The 21,109-nt window shown below is 43.4% G+C and overlaps 1 protein-coding gene across 4 annotated transcripts in view; it reads right to left on the minus strand.

Moving 5' to 3' along the window:
• PPEF1 (protein phosphatase with EF-hand domain 1) overlaps window positions 1-13,727 on the minus strand; it is a 133,231-nt gene extending 119,504 nt beyond the window's left edge. For 3 of the 4 annotated variants that reach the window (XM_007991191.3, XM_073013855.1, XM_007991181.3), the window contains exons 1-3: window positions 13,094-13,726; window positions 6,200-6,287; window positions 3,678-3,780 (exon numbers count right to left, since the gene is read on the minus strand). The gene's annotated coding sequence lies outside the window, so the exon portion shown is untranslated. Of the gene's footprint in view, window positions 1-3,677; window positions 3,781-6,199; window positions 6,288-13,093 lie in introns of all 4 variants that reach the window. The other variant, XM_007991188.3, reaches the window with a different exon arrangement.
• Between the last annotated feature and the right edge of the window lie 7,382 nt (window positions 13,728-21,109).

Below are 21,109 nucleotides of genomic sequence, written 5' to 3' on the forward strand. Positions count from 1 at the left end.
CAGCTGGGCGTGGTGGTGCCCACCTGTAGTCCCAGCTACTCAGGAGGCCGAGGTGGGAGGATCACCTGAGCCTGGGAGGTCAAAGCTGCAGCGAGTCATGATCACACCACTGCACTCCAGCCTGGGCGACAGAGTGAAACCCTGACTTAAAAAAAAGTATATTTTTTAATTTAAAAAAGAAAACAGGGAAAAAAAAGAATTGAGCATTTAGTAGGCCTTAAACACTGATTGGACTGATTGATATATTTCAATTTCGATTTTCCTTTTCCAGAAAAAAAAAAGCAATGTCTCAATGTCCCTCCAGAGGCATTTGGTTTTCGGTCACCCCTCAGTTAATCCACAACAAACAAAATTACACAACAAACACAATTTCATGTAAAAGATTCACTAAGAACTAAAGCGCATCAAACTTGAGTATATTTCTGTTAGACTATTAGCCCCGCGGGCAACTTCCTAAATAGCCCTTGAATCTCTGGCACCTACATGGTATCTTCCATATTGCAGATGTTGGATAATGCTAAATGAATGAATGAATGAACAAAGGAATCAATATTTCTAGGCCAGAGTCCTTTAAAAATTCAGTTGCTAAAAGTCATTATTAATGCATCATTTTGTGCACAGGTATGTGCTATTCAATTATACAAAAGCATTTTATTAAATCAGAAAGGGGTAGTACTCATACATCATTTTTAAAGAAAGTTTTTAAATCATGATGGAAAGACGTGATGATTGTTCTAGAATTTTTTGATTATCCATTAGAAAAAAAATTGGCTATTATAATTTTTACATTATTAAATAAATATTACCAATTTATTTTTTTAACTGTTTTTCTCTCAGGTAATAGGTTATAAAAAAAGTCAGATCTTTTTCATTGTCACCAAAATATGAGCTGGTTCAAGCAAGGTGCCACTTACCCCTCCCATGTACTATACCATCTGGACTTCCAGGAGAGAGAGAAGAGAGTTTGTAAGCAGTGCGTGTACCTTTGAGGACATCTCTGATGTAAAGCTGACAAAAATGATTGGGGATTTTCCATGACTTGGTAAAATCTAAGCTTCTTCCATTTCCCACCCTCTGTTAGCATTTAAGTGCATTAAAGAAGTCTGAAGAAGTGATTCCCTGAGGTGTGAAAAGGGTTCTCAGGCTCAAAGAGGTGGGGGGCTTCCACAGGGTTCACAAAGGCCCAAGAATGTCCTAGTGGGTAACACGAACCCCTGGGTGGATCTTGGCAAAAAAACAGCTTGAAACTTGCCCAGTGCTGCTGTCCCTTCCAATATACACCAAGGATGGTTTTAAAGAGTAAACATGAAATAATGATTCATCATTGGCACTCACTTATAATTTGCAAAAGGAAAGTCTTCCGCTAAAAGGTTTTTACTGTGTGTATGTTGGGGGTGAGTGGGCGGAACTGATAATTTTCAGTTTTTTTCATGCTAATCTTTCACTTCCTTCCAATGCTGAAAATACAAGGAAAGAACAAAAGACAGGCTGTGGAGACAAACCAACCTTCGCCACCAAGCACCCTCCAACCACTAGCCCAGCCTCCCCAAGTTGTTCTTGTTCATTCTTAAGGTGATTTGATTTCTAAGCTCATCTCTATCCCACTACCACACCTTGGCTCAGTCACCCTGACACGACCCCCTCTCTGGCATTCTAGATGTCAGTTTCGTAGTTTCCCATATTAGAATTCAGCTTTTCCTAGAGATGTTGGCTTTAGCAAGAAACTGGCTTTAGCTCTAGCCCTGAAGACCTGGAACCCATAGTCATTCAACTGGAACCAACACCCTCCACCCCCACCCCGACCACCACAGTGGGAGTGAAGTAGGCAGGTATAATTCTTCCCCCTTAGATTGTGCTAGCATGGAGAACAGATGCCTCATCAGGCTCACCCTATTGCATTCTGCTTGGTATTCATTGACACAGAGGTTTTATAGCCTGAGGTCTGTGGCCTAAATATAATGAAGAGGCATAGGGTGAGGCAGAGGAGTCCCTGGCAGCCCGCGCCAGAGAGGTCCCTTTCACCGCTACCTTTCCAGTAGAACAGTGCAGCAATTACTTATGTCTGGGATCTTACATGAGTAAGGGGAGGTCTGTAAGTCCAAGCTGGTGATTCTTCCTGGGTCTCACCAGATGAGAGGATAAGAAAAGGGAGGAAACTATACTGACCACCAGAAGGTGTTTGAAAGTGTCTGCTGGTATATCAGACATGATTGTAATCAGGTAACAGCTTGGCCTGGTGCCAGGTTTTCCAAAGCGTGTTTGTGGAAGAAGAGTTGTATGTGGTTTATGATTCCAGGACTAAGACCAAAATAAAGGTCCCACCATCACATGATAAGTTCAGGGGATGTAGGGTTGAACAGGTTTCTTTAATGCAGGACTTCTCAGAGCCTTTAATATATGAACATACATTGTGAATCTCTCAGAAAGAGCTGACCACTATTTCCCAAACAGCCTAGCAAGGGGCCCTTTTGAAGCAAAGCATCTCAAGAACTATTGTTCCTAACGGCCTGATGCTGGCCCAGTGGAGCCTTGGGTTTAGAAGTCAGACAACAGGAATTTGAATTCTCAGCTAGTCATTAATTCCCCTATGCTTCAGTTTCCTCATAAGAAAACAGCGATCATAATCCATATCTTACTGACTTGTACTGAGGACTGAGTGGTGGGAAAAAACTGCTTGAACAAAGACCAACTGTTTTTAGCTGATGAGTTAGGAGGGGCCACGCATGGGTGGGGACCCACTGTGTTTGTTCAAGTCTCTTTCTTCACAATGCTTTGTCTGGGGCCTCCCAAAGACTAAGCCCTTTGGGTACCTACAGGTTCTGGGATAATTTAAGAGTCGCAAAGCGATAGGCTCTTTTCCCTTGAGAGCTCTAAGATCTGAAAGAATGCTATACCAGTAATCACAATAGTAGCTAAAATCACTACTATTTATTAAGGGACTACTACTTACCCAGCATAGCAGGTGCTTTATATTTCTATTATTTCAGTTTACTCTCACAGCAAACTTTCAAGGTAGCATCATATCCCCATGTTACAGATGAAAAAACTGAGACTCAGAAGTTAAATAACATACTCCCTGGCACGGCTGATTAGTGGCAGAACTGAAGACTCGCTCTGTCTAATCAGTAGGGAACAAAAATGTCTGCCCACTAAAAGGCTATGCCTTGTTTTCAGGATCCAATCTGATCAGTTCGCATAAGAACTAAATCACTAAAGAGAATTTTGAACACTGTAAGGAATTCTGTTTCCATTCTTACAGATAGCTAGAAACCTCTAAGATGACAAGAAGCCAGGAGAACTAAAGGAAGATTTCTAAATATGAAGGTGTGCAGTGGAGTTTGGAGAATACTCCCTGAGGGGACCTAGAAGGGTTTCTCAAAGGATCCCTTCCCTCATTTTCTAGCTCTCAACCCAAGTGACCAAGGAGATTTTCCAAATATCAAGTTCATTTGAAATAGGCCACAATCCTTCAGACTGCCAAGTCATCTGCACATCTTCTTCGATTGATGGCAACTGATGTAAAACCAGCATTTTTGAGAACAATCATTCCGAGAAATTGCAAAGCAGTAAGATATACTCCAAGGAGTACGCATTCCCTGTTCCATTGCCACACAATATATGTTTATGATGTAGACTTCTGCTTGCCCCAAATGCCTAAGAATAAACAAACATATTACCTGTTTCTTCTGCTTGGCCAATGTAGAGGTTTTTCCTCACCCCAGGTGTTTCAAAGAAAATGAAGACAAGAAAAAAACCTTCTCTCTGGGGAAATGCAGAGGTCTGAAAGAAAAGAGGTACAATTTCAGCTCTCTCTGAAGCACCCCACACATACACACACACACACACACACACACACACACACACACACACACACACACCCTACTCTGCAGAGAGAGCTCTTTCTTAAATAAACAAACATATATACACACTCATACACAAAGAAATAACTAGAACAGGGCCAGGCTGCTTTGCCTTTCAGCCTGGAAGGCAAGCCCAGAGCAAGAATCTGGGAGACAGTGCGCTGGCGGTGAGTGCAGCTCTCTGCCCCAACCCTGCTCTGTTCCTGGCCTGGAGATGCACTCAAGTAATGGGCTGCAAAGTCAGCGGCCACGTGACTGCTTCCAAAGGGACCAGGCTCCGCATGGGCAGGACCAGGCTATTGTTTGCATAAATAATCTGCCATCAGTACAAAATAGAAAACAGAATTTCAGTATATAAGAGCAGAAAAGCATTCTTTAGGTAAACTGAGGATAGTTTTTAGAAAACGTTACAGTAACCTGGTACAATTAAGAGAAGTGAAAAAATGAAACATTCTTCCTTGGTTCTAGAAAGGTGTGGGTTTAAGGGAGCAGCCACTGGGTCATAAGACATTTGTACTCCACCAGCTGTTCAATAGCTCCTTGTTGGAGAACCTACCTGTGAAGGGAGAATTACCTCCCTTCATCAGCAGAAAGGGAAAGGAAAGTTGGCCTGTAATGTTGCTGAGTTTGGGGGAGGAGAAAAACATACTTGAAAATTCAAAGCGCCCATGGCAGTAATGGATGCCAGCAGCCACAGTTCTGCTATGTTTGAGGCAATCTAGCAGTGGTCTTGTTCCCAGAGTCTCATGCTGACCGTGGCTGCACCGCCAGCAGTTTCCCTGGCAAACTCTTCCTAGCTGGTGACACAGCATACATGTTTTCAAGCTTACTGGTCTTAGGCTTTGCCAGCTAAAATTTACAGGACTCCAGCCATAAACATTTCATAACCCCACCCAAGCTGCTCTTTAGCTCGATTACGTTCTGCAAATGAGAGCCACAGGAGATCTACTAGTAAAGTGGTTACCTAGTTTGCCATTTAATCGGATGGAGTCACTTGAAAAACAACTGGCGAGGTGGTTCTGGGCTTCTGTTCTCCTATTAGTATATTAACCTCACCAGAGGGCCTCATTATGAGGCAATACAACCACTTAGGTTTCCATGGTGGGGACACCAAAAGTAGGACCTGATGAGGCTGCCACACAAATTGTAAATGATAGCATAATTACTCAGGCTCCAAAAAAAATAGTGGACAATGTAGCTATACAGCTGGCTTTCCCAACCAAATGCCTATTCAATCCTCAGCCATTAAATTATGGCTATGTCTAGATACAGTTGTTCCAATGTCACCTCCTCTGTGTGAAGTCTTTCCTGAATCACCAAAGGGGAATTAGTCACTCTGTCTTCTGGCTCTCAAAGCCATGTGTGCGTCCAATTATAGAGCTGCTCAAAGTGTGCTGTAATTTGCCCTTTTACATGTGAAATCCTAAAGGGAAAGGATCTATTTCATTCCTCTTGGCATCCCCAGTTGTGTGTGTGTGTGTTTTATTTTTGAAACAGAGTCTCACTCTGTCACCCAGGCTGTGTAGCAGTGCACTCTGGGCTCACTGCAACCTCTGCCTCCCGGGCTTAAGTGATTCTCCTATCTCAGCCTCCCGAGTAGCTGGGATTACAGGTGTACACCACCACATCCAGCTAATTTTTGTATTTTTAGTAGAGACGGGGTTTCACCATGTTGGCCAGGCTGGTCTCGAATTCCTGGCCTCAGGTGATCCACCTTGGCCTCCCAAAGTGCTGGGATTATAGGCGTGAGCCACTGCGCCTGGCCACATCCTCAGTTTTAAACCTAGTCATTACTGAATGCAAAAGAGGTACTCACCAAATATTTGTTTAACCACAGAAAGAAAGGAAAGCAGGGAAAAAACCTCATGATTTAGGTTGTTATTTTAATGGCCAGCCCCTGGACCACGAATTGGATTGGCTGTGCCCTTTATGCGATTTGTTGAAAACTCAGAATTTGCTTTAAATGAACAACTTCCTTGTATTTTTCCATTGTAGAAAGAACACTGAAATGTTACTGTGAGCACCAAAGGGGTCTTACAGTCAGCCTCCAATTGTTACATGAACCAACATTGATGTAAGTGAATAAATCACAATAATGATAACATCTATTGAGCACTGACCATGTTCTAGGCACTTCTAAATTTTATATATGTTAATCTTATCTAATCCACACACCATCCTCTGAGGTATATACTATTATGATCCCTCTTCACCCATTAGGAATTGTAGCCTAAAATCAAACAGCAAATGAGGGGCAGAGTTGGGAGTTGAACCCGGGCACTTTGGCTTTAGAACCCCTGCTTATTATAATCATTATACTCTACTGCCTGAGTCAGCACCTTGTGTGTTTGCAAAATTCAAGCTTCAGCCTCTTCTCAAATGCTCTCTGGCTTTCCTACAGCTGACCAGGGGATGTGTTCTTCCAGCCTGAAAAAAGAAAAAATGACGGGCAGAGTGATGTTAACAGTTTTAAACCATCTTATGTGGCAAGCACCTCCTATGTGGCAGGCGCTGCTGAGGGACAGAGACATAAATGGCAGAGAACAAAATATATACATGATTGGATATTGGAATATACACACCAGGTACTTATAACAGTGCCAGGCACATAATAAATATCTATTACATGAATAAATGAAAGCAATACAGTATGACAAAATAATAAAACAGGTAGGAGACACTCCAGGGGTGCAGAGAAAGAGCGCTATCTCAGAAAGGGGGATGAGGGAAGGCTTCCTAGAAGTGATGCATGGGCGGAGACCTGATGACTGATCAGGCATCCGCCAGAGGAAAAGAGGTGGGAAGAGGGGGTTCTCATAGCTATGCATATTCTACAGTACTTAACTAGGGTGTGAAACGCAGGAGGGGAACTAGAAATCAAAATGAACTTCTTTCCTAAAGATAATGCTGCAATTACATAGAGAAAGGTGCCCTGATGTTAAGACTGAAAAACGGCTGCCCTCTCCACCTCTTCAGGCTGGACTTAATCTCTCTTGATTGCCTTCCCTTCCTTTCTCACTTCCCCACTGCTGTACTTTCTTTGCTCCTGCCTTCCAAATAAACTTGCTCTCAAATGTTTATCTCAGACTCTGCTTCTGAGGGATCCCAACCCAAGACATTTAGTTAGTCCATGGCAATAGCAAACTATGAAAACACGAGGGAAATGGAGAAGCCTGACTACCTCTCAAGGGAGAGAGAGGGCATTGCAAGCAAGCCTCTCCTATTTCATAAGCTTCCTGGACCTTGCCACAGTTCCAATTTCTGCCCAGGCAAAGTAGTTCTAATGGGCAGCTCCCATTATTGATCATGACACACCCTGAGAAGTATGCTAGAATTGAGGCAAAGCAGCTGGACTGGAGAGGAGATTAAGAAAACAGTGGCATGTACAGATCTATTTGGTGGTGGGTACTTAAGGTGTCTGCTTGTGGCTCCTGATACCTCAAAGCCCTGTAGCACCAAAGCGGGGAAGCTCACAGAGGGCTGGCCTCTCAGCTCTGATGACTCTGAGCTAGCCTCCTGATGTTGAGGCCACTGGCAAGCAACCACACCCAATCACCACTTCCTAACCCCTAGCAGTCTCCAAAACTGGGGTAGCTGCCCCACGGCAGATGCACAGAGATCTGCTGGAGAGCAGAAAGCAAAACATCAGAACTCATATTTTTATCTATTTTCTTATTCCTGTTAACTTTTCTATTTCCATATATATTTGATCATGTACACAATAAATGAGTTCAGCAGTATTAGCTGTAAATAAATAAATATGCTTGGTCCATTCTCACCAAACTTACTGTGAGGGGTCCATGATCAAAAAAAGTTCAAAAAGGCTGGGGGCAGTGGCTCACACCTGTAATCCCAGCACTTTGGAGGCTGAGCAGGGAGGATGGCTTGAGCTGATGAGCTGGAGAGCAGCCTGGGAAACATAGCAAGACCTCATCTCTACTAAAAAAAAAAAGAAAAAAAATATTAGCTGGGTGTGGTGGGACATGCCTGTTGTCCCAGCTACTTGGGAGACTGAGGCAGGAGGATCACTTGAGCCTGCAAGATCGAGGCTACAGTAAGCCATGATAGAGCCACTGTACTCCAGCCTGGGCAACAGAGCAAGACCTTGTCTCACAAAAAAATAAATACATAAAATAAAAGGACTCTAATTTAAAGAGCCTGCTCCCTTGTGAAGAGAAGGAATACCAAGTAATTTTTCACTTAAATAGAAAAAGGATCAAGCATATTTTCAAGGGTGAGTTCTGGGTACTGAAAAATCACATTAAGTAGGAGAAAAGAGAGGACAGATCTGGCAAGTCATTAGGAAGTCATTAAAAGAAATGAAAAGTGGGTTATGAATCACCATCAAACGGAAGAAATTTATAAAGGTCAGTGCTTGCCAAATGTTTCTATTGGGGTCACCTGGTGAGCAGCCACAACGACAGGCTAAAACAGCCATCACGTTTTAAAGTGTGGAAGTTCCGTTTTCAAAAGGCTCCATCTTAGATACAAAAGTTGAGCTTTCCTTGGTTGTGATTTAATAAATAGATTAATAGATATCAGAATTTTAATTCAGACCACTGCTTAATCTAACCCTAGCTTGGTCCTTGATGGCTTGAGTTTAAAGAAATTCCTTAAATTAACCCTGAATGTTCATAAATCAAATCCAAAAGCTTCACAGAAGGTTCTGGTCTGGGTAAGATGGAAAAAGGACACTCTACCCACTCTACTCTTTCTCTCCCATGGGATAAAGCTATAAAACCTGGACAGAATCCATGAAACAGCTATTTGAGGACTGTGGCAGACAGACTCTAAGCTGCCCCTGATGATCCCTTCTTCCTGGTCAATTCACACCCTTGTATCATCCCTCCTCTTCAGCATAGGCTGGACCCAGAAACTTGCTTCTAATCAATTGAGCATGGCAATGGTATTGGGATGCCACTTCTATGACTAGGTTATAAAAGACTGTGACTTTCTGTCTTGCTAGCAGACCCTATGGCCTTCACAGCTTTTGTGCTTTCAATGAAGTAAGCTGCCACGTGGGAGAAGCCCATGTGGCAAAGGACTGGGGGAAGTCTCTGGCCAAAAGCCAGCAAGGAACTAAGGCCCTCAGTCAAACAGACCACGAGGAACTGACTCTTGCCAACAACCATATGGACTTGGAAGTGGATCCCTCCCCAGTCAAGCCTTCAGATGACAGCAGCCCAGTCAACACATTGTGTGCAGCAGCTCACGACAGATGCTGAAGTAGAGGGCCCAAGTAAGCCATGCCTGGGTTTCTGCCCCACAGAAACTGTAAGATCATAAACATGCGTTGTTTTAAGCCACTAGATTTTTTGGTAAGCTGTTCCACAGCAATAAACAAGTAACATGAGGACTCTGAAAAGTAAATAACAGAAGGCAGATGAAGGAAACAGATCAGAGTTTGAAGTACCACTGAACTGACAGTGAGTTTACCTTTTGTTCCCTCCAGTTCTTCCAGGCCAGATTCAAGGAAGCAGAAATTAAAATTAAAACCATGAGATACCACTATATGTCTATGAATATGGCTAAGTTTGGGTTGGGGGGTGGAGGTTGAGACAGGGTCTCTGTCACCAGGCTAGAGCACAGTGACACAATCACAGCTCACTGCAACTTTGACTTTCTGGGCTCAAGTTATCCTTCCACCTCAGCCTCCCAAGTAGTTGGGATCATAGGCACATGCCACCATGCCCGGCTAATTTTTGTATTTTTTTGTAGGGACTGAGTTTTGCCACATTGTTCAGACTGGTCTGTAGCTATCTGCCTGCCTCAGCCTCCCAAAGTATTTGCATTATAAGCATGAGCCACTGTGCCCAGCTAAAAAAATTTTTTAATACAATATCCAGTGCTGGCTAGAATGTGGAGCAACTCGAACTCTAACACTTTGCTGGCAGGAATGCAAAGCGGTACAGCCACTCTGAACAAGAGTTTGGTACTTTCTTATAAAGTTGAACATATACTTACCATATGACAGCAATCCTATTCCTGGGTAGTTATTCTAGAGAAATAAAATTTTCTATTCATGCAAAAACGTGTATACAGGTTCACATGGTCAAACACTGAAAAGAGCTTAAATGTCCTTCAGTGAGTGTCCCACAAACCGTGGGACATCCACACAATGAAATGCTACTTAGCAATAAAAATGAATGAAGCTGATACACACAACCTGGATGGGTCTCAAAGGCATTATGAGAGTGGAAGAGGCTAGGCCGAAAGGGATACAGACAGTTATATGGCATTCTCAAAAAGACAGAACTATAGTGACAGGGAACTGATCAGCGGTTACCAGGGGTTTATGGGTGAGGGAGGGGAGTGACTACAAAGGGCTAGCAGGAGGGAGTTTTGGGGGGCAGGTTCTATATCCTGATGATGACAGTGGTTATGCTAATCTATCCATGTGTTAAAATTTGCAGAACTGGCCAGGCATGGTGGCTCACGCCTGTAATCCCAGCACTTTGGGAGGCCGAGGTGGTGGATCACCTGAGGTCAGGAGTTCAAGAACAGCCTGACCAAAACAGTGAAACTGTATCTCTACTAAAAATACAAAAAATTAGCCAGGCGTGGTGGTGGGCGCCTGTAATCCCAGCTACTTGGGAGGCCAAGGCAAGAGAATCCCTTGAACCCGGGAGGCGGAGGTTGCGGTGAGCCAAGGTTGTGCCATTGCACTCCAGCCTGGGCAACAAGGGAGAAACTCCATCTCAAAAAACAAAAAACAAAAAAACCCCACAGAACTGTACTTTAGGTTAGTGGAAAAGTAACTGCAGTTTTTGCAGAGACACGCCCATGTACTACTGGAGTCCAGAAAGAAATGAGCTCGACCTGGGAATGCCAGAAAATGTTTCATAGGGCGTAAAAGATGGAGAAAGACATTCCAGGGAACATGGGAGCCCATTATATTCGAGATTGGGGGATAGAGGGAGTACAGAGCAAAGGTTGGGAGCATTAACCTGGGGGAGGTAGGTTGGTGCCACCTGTGTGTTCTTATAAATCACAGCAAAGAATCTGGACTTCAACTTATCAGTCAGGGATTGTCCTTTCAAATGCTTAATGGGCTAGGGCAGATAATACAAATGACTAAAGCAGCCTGGGCGGAAACCATGAGACACTGTAGCGAGTTTTTGTCTAAATGAGGTAGCTGCTACTTACTGGTAGCTCCATCTTCGGCTGCTATCCAGAAATCACAGCCCAGTGTTGCCTGATGTAATTTTCCAAGAGAAGCTGAAGATAGTTGTATGTATGATCTCCTTATTTTTAAATGTTAGCATGAGTATGTTTCAGCAAATTTATGAAGCCACTGATTATAGGGTGCACTGCTGTTTTACGTACCGATAAGAGAGAACACCACCACTGATCAAACTATGACACTGTCCATTTCAAGACACATCCCAATATCAGAGCTGCTAAAATGTGAAAAAAAAATATATACATCTTAGAATCAACAAAATACAGTCATTCTCATTTTCTCAAAACGCCGTACAGACTGCGTGGATTCCTCTTAAAGCTGCCAGATTGCAAACTCTGTTTAAGTCAAGGGGAGCCTGAGGGTAAGCTGATTAGATTCAAGGTGCACGATCACTCTGGGGATCAGATGGTGATGAATGGGGAAAAGCAGGTAACAGGAAGACCAATGAGGAGGCTCCTGCAATAATCCAGGAGATAGATGGTAAGGGCTGAATTCAATAATCCAGGAGATAGATGGTCAGGGCTGAATTCAAGTCATGGCAGCGGGGATGAAGGGGAAGGAGGAGCCAAATGTAAAAGTGTTTTATGTAATAAACCCCACAGATCTCAGACTGGGCATGGAGAGTGAGGGGGAAAGAGACATCGAGGGGGATTCCAAGGTTTTTAGTTTGGAAAAATAAATAGATTCATCATTTACTCAACAATATTTACTGGGTGTCTACCATGCGCCAGGCACTATACTAGGTGCTGTGGTTACAAGGGGTGGACAAGATAGACATGGTCTCTGCCTTCTTGTAATTTACAGTATAGGAGATGATGATATTCATTGCAATAGGGTGTTAAAGGGTACAAGAGTTGGACACGAAGGGGGACAAGTGAGTTTATGGTGGAGAAAAATCATGAGTTTGGTTAGCGGTGTGCTAAATTTCAGTACTTGTGAGACCTCACTGTTGAAATATCCCATAGGCAGTAGAAGTCTGGGTTTGGAGCTCAGGAAATAAATCAGGACCGGAGAGTCAGATTAAATAGGTCATGAGGTTGCTGACAATAGCTGAAGTGATTAGAGAAGATAAAATAGCCAGGAAGAGCTTGTAGAGTAAGGCTATGGAGGCAAAAGCAGAACACTGGGGAATAGAGACATTAAAGAGAATGAAAAGAGGAAGGAGCCAACAGGGAGGCTAACAAAGAAGCAATCTGGAAAGTAAGAGGCCAAGGAGTGAGAGCTATCTATAAAGCAATGGAGACTTGATTACTGTATAGTCCCTCTAAACCTACACCTAGAATTACTGCCTAGAAGCAATTTACCTTTGCCATGTACAGTTCAGATTATCAGAGTTATGGATGTTTCACATGAATTCCAAATAGGCTTATCAAAACTGCTTCTAATTTAGAAAGCTAGGATATTTTTAAATATTGCCACAATCTGTTTCTTTAGCTTGTATGTGCTTACGTTTTCCATGTATCTCAGATTGACATCTAGCATGAGTCAATGTAGAGCAATTTTGTAATTCCTTATTTCTTCTTCTTTTCCTTCTGCAGGAGCTACAATCTGCCATTCCAAGAATAAAAGTAAAACAAAGACTACACACTGATGCAACTCCCTCTCATGTTAAAGCACTGGGAATTAGGCAAAACTGATCTAGGCAGAGAATGGAGTCACTTTGCAAGACCATCATGAGGTTCTCTGCCCAGAGCTCTGTAACAGCTGAGCCTGAAATGTAAGATACTCTGATCCTTCGGACTTGTCCAGAAAGGCCCTCAGACACCTTCATTTTATAGGAGAGGAAACCATTGCCCAGAGAAGTTAGGTGGCCTCCTCAAAGTCACAGTCTTATGATTCAGTGACCAGAACTTTTTCCAGTACATCAAGGCGATCCAATTCCACCGCATACGTATATATTAAAACATAACAAACTTCATACATAAAACATAAAGACCACAAGAGCTGGGCTAAGCAACTAAACAGTCAGAGGCCACAGGTTAACTTTTGATCACTGCCCCATGACTACCCAGATCACCCTCAATTCACCTGGTCCACTGAGTGCTCTTACCTTTCCGTCGAGGTTTGATCAGGTCCGCACAGGTTCAAGGGGAACAGCCTCCTAGATCTTCACTTTGCTGGTTGTTGACTCTTTCAGCCTGACCTGCAGGCTCAGGACACAATCTATCATCACACAGGTCTTATTGAAGAGGGTTTTCCTGTCTCATTTGGAATCTTCAAGAGGTAGATTCTAGAATGATCAATAGGTTGCTTTGGTGACCTCACAATGTAGGATGCAGATATGACAATACCTGCCAATGGAACGTGGATGACATGACCTGGATGAGAGGACTATTTCTTGCTTATTGAAAGGCAGATTCCAGCTTTCTTTTTGTCACCATTGCATCCCTGTCAACCATTTTTGTGTTCATGAACATGGTAAAAAAAGAAAAGTTTGTTTCTTGGAGTAATGTTGATAAAACAAGGCCTGGGCCAGGCACGGTGGCTCATGCCTGTAATCCCAGCACTTTGGGAGGCCAAGGCGGGTAGATCACCTGAGGTCAGAAGTTCGAGACCAGCCTGGCCAACATAGTGAAACCCTGTCTCTACTAAAAATACAAAAATTAGATGGGCATGGTGGCGGGCACCTGTAATCCCAGCTACTTAGGAGGCTGAGGCAGGAAAATCACTTGAACGCGGGAGGCAGAGGTTGCAGTGAGCTGAGATAGTGCCACTGCACTCCAGCCTGGGCGACAGAGTAAGACCCTGTTCCATGCCCTCACCTCCGGCCCCGGCCAAAACAAAAAACAAAAAACAAAAAAACAAGGCCTGGAAAATATACAGGGCTTTCTTTTCAAAACCCTCACTATTACTGCCTTAGATGATTAAGAGTTTATGGAGAAGTCTTTGGAAAAAACTTTCAGAGCATTTTCTTTTGTGCACTTATTCCTGGCTTGGTTTCATTCATATATTCATTAAATAAATATTTGTTGAGCATCTATTATGTGCCAGGTACTGTTCTATACCCTGAGGATATACCAGTTAGCAAAACTGATAAGGTCTCTTCCTTCCTAAAGCTTATAGGCTAGTAGGAAAATTAAACATTAATCAAATAATCATAAATGTGAAATTGCAAAGGACAAGTATTCATTTTATGTGAGGTGGGAGGTTGAGCAAAGGCTTCTCTGAGGAAGTCATCTTTGACCTGACAGTGGAAGGTTGAATGTGGATTAACTAGGTGAAGGTGTTGATAGGGGATGGAGTCAAGCATACACTTGAGCTCGTGACCTGGAGTAGCTGACTGGAGACTAGGATTGGGAGACTTTCAAAGGAGAATCCAGGATTCAATACAGGTCTACTTTACTAAAGCCGAAGCTCTTATTTTCACCAGTATTTAAAAGGTGCACAATCTGTCAGTCCTACAACTCACTTGCGTAAAACTCTAAAACAGCACTTCGCAAACTTTAATGCACTTACAAGTCACCTAGGGATCTTGTCAAAACACAGATTCCTGGGCCCAATCCCTGCTGAATCTTAATCTCAACCTGATTCAGTAGGTCTGGGGTGGGGCTGTGAAGCTGCATTTCTAATAAGCTCCCAGGTGACAGTGAAGCACACTTTGAGTGGCACTGCTCTGTAACATAGCACTCTTTTTATTTATTTTTATTTGTTTGAGACAGGGTCTCACTCTGTCGAGAGTGAGCTATGATCGCACCCAGGCTGGAGTGCAGTGGCGCGATCATAGCTCACTGTAACCTCCACCTCCTGGGCTCAAGTAATCCTCCTCGCTCAGCCTCCCAAGTAGCTGGGACTACAGGTGCCTGCCACCACACTCGGCTAATTTTTAAATTTTTTATAGAGATGGGGTTTCACCATCTTGCCCAGGCTGGTCTCAAATTCTTGGGCTCCCAAAGCACTGGAATGACAGGCGTGAGCCACCACACCTGGCCTCATTCATAGCTTTTGGAGTGTAAACCAAAAGAAAAAATTTAACCTCCCATCCCCCCCGCCCAACCATTGGAATGGACTTCTTCCTAGGCCAGGGCACTTTAAAATTTAACCTGAAAGACTGGTTCAGGCCATGACGAGAAGCAGGGATCCAATGTGCCTCATTATACCTCTCCAGTGTTAATATGAGCACAGACCTTAGGTCGGATAAGAAACATTTACAATCTGTCCTCTCTGAAGCCTGCTACCTGAAGGCTTCATCTATCTACACAATAAGAACTTTGGTCTCCACAGTCCCTTAACCCAGACATCTCCTTTCTAGTGATCCCAGGTCTTTGGATAAACTCAACCAATTGTCAACTAGAACATTTTTCAATCTACCTATAACCCAGAAGCCACTCCCCCTCCTCCCCCTTGCTTCGAGTTGTCCTGCCTTTCTGAACTGAACCAATGTATTTCTTAAATATATTTGACTGAACTCTCACGTCTCCCTAAAATGTATTAATTCTACAATGATCTTGCAATTTTTATGGTTTACTCAGTAGTAAGGCCAAAACAAAAGAATGTTGTGATATGTAACTACAGCAATGCCAAAAGCTAAAGATTTCAAAGACTTGGGAAAGAACGAGAGAAATAATCATCATAAGCAAACTGACGTGTCAGTAATATAGTGAAACTTCTCTGATTTATCCCAGTGAAGTGGGCTGCCAATTCTAACTCAGTGACAAGTTCAATTTATGAAATAGTTTTAAAGAAAAGTAACAAATTAATCTGATGTAACTAATGACAGACAATGTCTATATGTTGAATAACTCTTTAACAGGCCAATAAGAGCTATTTGTAATTAACACTTCCATTTTCTGCCGGAAGCTCTGGATTTTATATGCTGTGAGAGAAAAACCACCTCCCTTTCCAAGGCCTCCGTTACGTACTTCTGTCACAGTTCCCACTGATGTACCACATTCCTGCTGGTGGCCTATATGAAAACAAGTAGGCGAGAGAGCCAAGATTTCTCTGGATTGGTTTTCTGAGAAGGTTATGAAGTTAATATAGGGCCTAGAGTGAAATACTGTCATTTTAAAAAACTAGAAATGAACTCCTATGTGCAGAGAAGAATAGGAAGATTAAGAAAGGGAAACAGGAGTAAGTTTTTATAATTCTGAGGAAATATCAGCTCTGCCACTTTCAACCTGAGGACCTTAGGCAACTTACATAACTCTTGTAGACCTCAGTTTCCTCATTTTAAAAATGAGAATAGGCCAGGCGCTGTAGCTTACACCTGTAATCCCAGTTCTTCGAAAGGCCAAGGCAGGTGGATCACTTGAGGCCAGGAGTTCGAGACCAGTCTGGACAACACGGTAAAGCCCCGTCTCTACTAAAAAGACAAAAATTAGCCAGGCACAGTGGTGTGCGCCTATAGTCCCAGCTACTCTGGAGGCTGAGACACGAGAATCGCTTGAACCTGGGAGGTGGAGGTTGCAGTGAGCTGAGATCGTGCCACTGCACTCCAGTCTGGGCAACAGAGTGAGACTCTGTCTCAAAAAAAAAAAAAAAAAATTTAAAGAGAATAATTTAAGCGACAATCTCTTTGTAAACTATAAAGTGCTAAACAAGTATTAGCTACCATTTCTAGGAGAGGCCTGCATTTTCCAAGTGGATATACAACCTAGAGAAGAAATGTGGTCTGGCCAGTGGGTCAGGATGTGTCTAGGAACATAATAGAATAAGATTCTAGAGTCAGCTTGCTTGGGTTCAAGTTCTAGCTCAATCACTTAACAGCTCTGTGTGAGCTTGGGCAAATTACATAACCTCTCTGTGCCTATTGCTTCAACTATAAAACGAGGCTAGGGATAGCACCAACCACACCAGGTTGATGTAATGAATGAATGGGTTAATACACATTGTAGCAGCCACTGATCATTACTGTCCATTCTCCCTCTCTTCCTTACTAAGAAAACCCCAGTTTTGTTCTAGGCGGCAGTGTTCAGCCAACAAAACTTGATTTGCCAGGTTCCCTTGCAACTATGGGTAGTCATGTGACACAGTTCTAGCCGTTGAGATATAAGCAGAAATCTACAGGCGGAGGCTTCCGGAAAAGCTATTTTCCCGATAAAAAGGAAAAGACTCAGCTGGCACAAGCCTCTTCTCTTTTGTCCTTCCCCCATTCTGCCTGGAACCGGGACACAATGCCTGGAGGAGGGGCAGCCACCCTGTGCGCGCTAGGAGGAAAGCCTCACACAGAGAATAGCAAAACCATGATGCAGGAGGGCCAGGCAAGCTTGAGACCTGGATGACAATGTGACACTGTGTATCTCCTGGCTTCATATCATGTGGGGCAAAAACCAAGCGCTCTGTGTTAAGCCCCTGCTGTTCCGTTTACCTTATTTCAGGCAGCCAAACACATTCTCTAACCAATACAACTGTAAAGCAGCTTGGTGCCTGGCTCATAGTATTTAATAAATGTTAGCTATTATTATTATCATTGGGCCAGCATTCTGTTCCCTAACCATGTGGCTAGCAAATAGTCCCCTAACTTCCTTGTAATAGAAGCACAATTTTCCTTTTTGAAGTCACCCCCGCTCCCTGTTTTTAGCCATGTGATTTGCATGGGACTGGCGCAGCCCCCAACTCTAAGTGTGGGCCCTGGCTGGCTTACGCCAATTACCCGAACCCACTCCTCAAGCAACAGCAACTTTTCAGGAACAAGCACATAATTCAGGCCTCAGACGGCATATCCTCTTCTCCTGACAAAAAGGAGTGTTTGGGGTGGGCACATAGCTAAAGAAAGGTATTATGAGTGAATCTTGGGGTACCTGGAGAGAGTGCTGGGACAGACTCACTCATCTCCCCCTAGTGTGGTGCTCTGAGCAAGGCTGTCACCATGAGAAGAGCCAGTACAGGGGGTGAAAGTGATACATGGCGAAGGGTCGACTGAAAGGCAGGGAAATGGAGCTGGAGCCCTCCAACCTAAGTCTCTGGATCAAATCTTACCTTTGGAAGTTTCGAACCAGATTCGTTTGAAACTGGTTTTGCCCAGTTTGGGTTGGATCTTCTACCACAGGCCACTACAAGATTCTTTCTGATACTGTTAGATGAAAAAAATAATTTTACTGTAAGGACTACATGCCTACAGGGGAACTTTCCAAATCCTGGTGTAGTGCATCTATTCAATAAAATCTATAGTCCAGCACAATATAAATTCACATCAAAATCACCTTTCTAAAAGAAAAAATGACAATAAGATTCACAATCCATTTTCAGTCGTGTGAATCCATTCAAATTTCTCTTCTGAAAGAAAAAAAAAGTCAGCCAGTTGAAAGTGTTTTGTTTTTGTTCTTTTTGTAAACACATCCAGGAGAAGTCCATTAAGAATAAATGTGTATCCAGGCTTTAGAAGAACACTGAGCCCAGAGGCAGGCGCTGGAAATGTATGACTAATATTGAAATAATATTCACAGACAGTTGTCATGGCAGCCTGCTCCATCTGCACAAAATAGAACCCACTGCATCTTAACAGGGTTTAGCAGAGGAAAACTGCTAGCCTGCAGATAGCCTCTAAATGAATTAAACAACCTACTAATTGGTTTTGCTTTTATTACTGTAGATGGCCTTAGGACTCTACCCTAAGTGTATCCAAAAGATCCCCAATTCTTGAAATCACTAGTAAAAATACACAATATGACTGGAGTTTAACACCTGCTCCACACTTGAAATCTTTCCTTCAGACTGTGCAGAAAGCTTAGAGGCAAGTCTTAATGCGTGCCCAGTTGAATCGATGTGGAAACAAATGAGTCAGTAAGTGTTGTGGAAGTCAAGGGAGTAACCCATTTCATTTCCATCACCGATTAGCACTGGCTGCTGTCAGGTGTTGCCTTTTAAATGGGGCTCTAGAGGAGTGAGCAGTAGTAGTCAAATTGTTTTGTGTTCAGTTACCTAGTCGCAGGGGAGTGACTTTAGAAACTAGGCACATCTCTGCCGGGCGCGGTGGGTCACACCTGTAATCCCAGCATTTTGGGAGGCCAAGGCAGACAGATCACCTGATTTCAGGAGTTCAAGACCAGCCTGGCCAGCACTGTGAAAATCCATCCCTACTAATAATACAAAAATTAGCAAGGCGTGGTGGCAGGTGCCTGTAATCCCAGCTACTTGGAAGGCTGAGGCAGGAGAATCGCTTGAACCCAGGAGGTGGAGGTTGCAGTGAGCCAAGATTATGCCACTGCACTCCAGCCTGGGCGAGAGAGTGAGACTCTGCCTCAAATTAAAAAAAGAAAAAAAAAAAAGAGAGAGAAAGCAAAAGATACTAGGCACATCTCAAGATAAGTTAAGTAAGAGAGGGGGAGACAAAGCATTCTAAGCTGATCTCTCTGGAGTGGCCATCTCTAGGAAATGTAATCTCATTGAAAGTGATGGCGGGTGATTGTAAAGGTGATAGATAGCTGATCTGGAGAGGTATACCATGTGAGGCCTTCTTTCCTATTAGACCGGTTTTTGCATATCACCCTGCCTACCCCTCATCAGCCTTCTCTTTTGTCAAGTTTCTTAAGAGAAAGGAGACCGGACCCAAATTCAGATCTCACAACATCCTACATTAGGAAAACCACATCAAGCCATTATCTTCCATTAACATCTTGGAACAAATAAGTCCTTTGGGTTAACTCATGTTCTTCAAACTTCTTGAGATGAGACCATGTCATATACTTTTTTAAAAAAAGCTCCTGCACTACCCAACACTGTGTTCCCAGACATATTGCAGGCATGTGATAATGAACAACTTCCATCAAGGGACTGGAACACAGGGCAAGCCCTCGGTAGCTGGGGGGCAAATTAAAGACATTGTCAAAATGGTACAGGAGAGAGCTACGGGTGAGCAACACGGAAAGGTTCAATCAGTAGGATCTGTATTTTTCCTCATGTAACTGAAACTTCTACTAAACAGTAGCATTAAAAATGAGGGATTTTATTATTCATTTCACAAGGAATCTGGAGTAGGGAATCTGGCTGGGACCCAGGCGCCTTCCTTCTTTGAGCCAAGCCATGCAGCTTTCTTCTTCCCAATTGTCAACTCATGGGTGCAAAATGCTGATCACAACAGAAAGTGATGCCTTCCTTCTAGCATCACATTCACATTCCAGGCAGAAAGAGATAAACTATGGGCCAAAAGGGGGATGCCAAATGGGTCTACCTCCTTTCAAGGAAATGAAGCTGTTTTAGCCAGACACATCACCAAAGCAAACAAAATCAGGCACTACTATAGTGGGCTAAGCACAGCCTATGGAGCCAGATGGTCTGGGCTTAGAACCTTGCTTCTTTATGTCACTGTGTGACTTGGTCAAGTTACCAACTTACTTTGTGCCTCGATTTTCTCACCCGCAAACTATAATAGTACAGGGTTCTCATGAGGATTAAATGAGTTAATAGGAGTGAAGCGCTTAGAATAGTCGTTAATACACAGCAAGCACTGTACAACTGTGTGTTCTTCTTACTTTTCTTATTGAGGAAAAGAGGAATGGATATTAGATAAGCAACTAGCAGTATCTGCCACAGATGTGTTGCCCACTGTATAACTGTACCTGGCCTGGTTACTGCGCCACACGTGAGCAAATGCCCTGCTGTACATGAGAACTACTGGCTCCCCAGGAGACAAGGAAACCACAACCCTACTGATATGGTTTGGCTGTGCTGCAACCAAAATCTCATCTTGAATTGTAGCTCCCACAATTCCCACATGTCGTGGGAGAGACCCGGAGGGGAGGCAATTGAATCATGGGGCAGGTCTTTCCCATGCTGATCTCATGAGAGTGAATAAGTCTCATGAGATCTGATGGTTTTGGCTTCTCCTTTTGCTTGGTTCTCATATCTCTCTTGCCTGCCACCATGTAAGACGTCCCTTTGCTCCTCCTTCATCCTCTGCCATGATTGTGAGGCCTCCTCAACCATCGGAACTGTGAGTCCACTAAACCTCTTTCCTTTATAAATTACCCAGTCTATGGGCTGTCTTTATTAGCAGCGTGAGAACAGACTAATACACCTACTCTACCAGAAGTGGCCATTTCCATGACTGTCAGCCTCATCCCCACTTACTGAGGACTGAGAACAACCAAAACTTTCAGGCATCTGAGCCAGGGCACCACTGTTAGCC

Source organism: Chlorocebus sabaeus, chromosome X (assembly GCF_047675955.1).
Source record: "Chlorocebus sabaeus isolate Y175 chromosome X, mChlSab1.0.hap1, whole genome shotgun sequence".
Lineage (NCBI taxonomy): Eukaryota > Metazoa > Chordata > Mammalia > Primates > Cercopithecidae > Chlorocebus > Chlorocebus sabaeus.